The sequence below is a fragment of the Mus pahari genome, chromosome 10, assembly GCF_900095145.1.
Source record: "Mus pahari chromosome 10, PAHARI_EIJ_v1.1, whole genome shotgun sequence".
NCBI classification, from domain to species: Eukaryota; Metazoa; Chordata; class Mammalia; order Rodentia; family Muridae; genus Mus; species Mus pahari.
Genome location: NC_034599.1, coordinates 87,451,093 through 87,452,859, shown reverse-complemented (window position 1 = coordinate 87,452,859; position 1,767 = coordinate 87,451,093).

Here is a 1,767-nt window from a genome sequence, read left to right as displayed (position 1 = left end):
GACTAAACCACCAATCAAAGAAAACATATGGTGGAACTCATGGCTCTAGCTGCATATGTAGCAGAGGATGGCCCAGTCAGTCATCAATGGGAGGAGAGACCCTTGGTCCTGTGAAGGTTCTATGTCCCAGTATAGGGGAATGCCAGGGCCAGAAAGCAGGAGTGGGAGTGGGTGTGTTGGGGAGCAGGGGGAGGAGGGGAGGGGATAGGGAATTTTCGGAGGGGAAACTAGGGAAGAGGATAACATTTAAAATGTAAATAAAGAAAATATCTATTAAAAAAGAAATAAAAAAAATGATGACACCTAAAAAAATAGAAAGGTGGCATTGTTCACCAATGTTCATATTTTTGTCTTTGTATTTATATATTTTATCAAAATCTGAGCATTAGAAACAGCACCAGTGTATCCTTGCCCTCCCTCATAGATGGGTTTGTTGGATTTGTTTTGTTGAGTGTTTGTAGATGCCCTGACATTCTTGAAAAGTTATGAAATGTTATGTTGTTGCCCTTTGGCACTAACTATTTTAATTTCTTTGGTCTGATGTGATCAGGTAAAGCTCAGATTAAATTTTCTTACATGAATGTATCAGAAAAAAAGAATGCTTTCATTTGCTGAGGAGCTGTGTGTGTGTGTGTGTGTGTGTGTGTGTGTTTGTACTTTGCATAACATGCTATGGCTGTTTAAATCTGCCTTAAGTCTTGGTTAATGCTTTGGCAGAACCTCAAAGGGAGACAAAGATGAAAGCTCAAAATCTCAGAGCCCTTCAGCCCCCTGCAGGCCCCATGACAGGTGGGCTCTTGCATGGGACCTCACTATTGCTCCCAGGAATCTCCTGAAGCTCTTCAAGATCCCTGAAGTCATTTTATTCCAAGTCTTTTCCCTTACATTTCTTAGGCAGCTTTTGTTTACCTTATCTGATAGTGACTCCTTCAGAATCCACAGTTATAAAACATTGATGCTGCCTGTTTTGGGGTAATAGTCTGGCTAAGGTACATTTTAACTTGGGGGAGACAGTTGGTGCTGCACTGAAACAAATCAGATAAACACAAGCATTGTGAATGTTTTTCCCCCAAGGAGCTGCCTAGCAGTTGTAAGATTAACAGTTTCCCAGGCACAGAACTTGAGATGGAAGTTTTCCTGCACTATCTCCTAGTCAGCTCTTCTCCACAGCTTCAGAGCTGCGAGGCTGGAGTTTCCAATCCTTCTAAAATGTTAGGGTAAGGAGTAGACCTAGACCTAATTCAAATGAATGAAGCAACTTCTACTTACTCAGACCCAGCTACATAAATTGTTAAATATTCGTAATCTGAATATTCAATTTATAGGTGAGGCTACAGGAGCTACAGGTCATATGGAGAGCAGAGTGCTGGTAGTGCTGGATTTACTACCATGCACCTACGGTCTTGTGATGAAAGGTAACCTGAAAATACAATATGCAGCACAGTGCTTTTCAAAGCATTTATTTACTTGAAATAGAATACATCACTTCCATGCTTCATTCTCTCCATTCAGCTCCTGCAGGCTAATGGGAGCAAAAGGGCAGGAGAGGTGGCAAAATACTTTATTGGTTGTTCAATTCAGAGTGGTCAGATTTGGAACTATGTACACAGCAACAACAAAAATGGATCCAGCACTGTAAGTTTAAGTGGAAGAAGAAAGAAAGAAAGACAAGCAAATGGTCCAAAGAAACAAGCTGGAGTAGCCATTCTAATATCAAATAAAATTGGCTTCCAACCCAAAGTAATTAAAAAGGACAAGGAGGGGCAC